Raw genomic sequence first — 287 nt, 5'->3', positions numbered from 1 at the left:
CTCCCCGCGGGCGGCTGCGCGACCGCGCAACGCCTCCCCGCGCCCGCGCAACGGCACCCGCACGGCGGAGAGCGAACCCGGGCAAAAACCCAGCCCGAAGGACCCCCCCGCCGCTCTTCGGGGCTCGGGGAGGAGGGAGCGCGGAGCGGGCAGCCTTTGCGCGGCTCGGGGAGAAGAGCGTGTGTGTGCGTGCGTGCGTGGGGGGAAATCGATGCATTGTTTCAATACAGCGTTCTCGTCAAGGCGCTGTAGTGACAGGGGATAATGATTTTCAGATTCGGGAGACA

General features: G+C 67.6%; 1 protein-coding gene across 1 annotated transcript in view; it reads right to left on the bottom strand.

Annotated features, from left to right (window-relative positions):
- The window catches only part of FGF10 (fibroblast growth factor 10), a 62,668-nt gene that overhangs the window by 61,503 nt on the left and 878 nt on the right, over positions 1 to 287 (bottom strand). The window lies entirely within an intron of this gene.

The sequence above is a fragment of the Haliaeetus leucocephalus genome, unplaced genomic scaffold (assembly GCF_000737465.1).
Source record: "Haliaeetus leucocephalus isolate CR32 unplaced genomic scaffold, Haliaeetus_leucocephalus-4.0 Scaffold120, whole genome shotgun sequence".
NCBI lineage: Eukaryota > Metazoa > Chordata > Aves > Accipitriformes > Accipitridae > Haliaeetus > Haliaeetus leucocephalus.
This window is presented reverse-complemented; position numbering and strand designations above follow the sequence as displayed.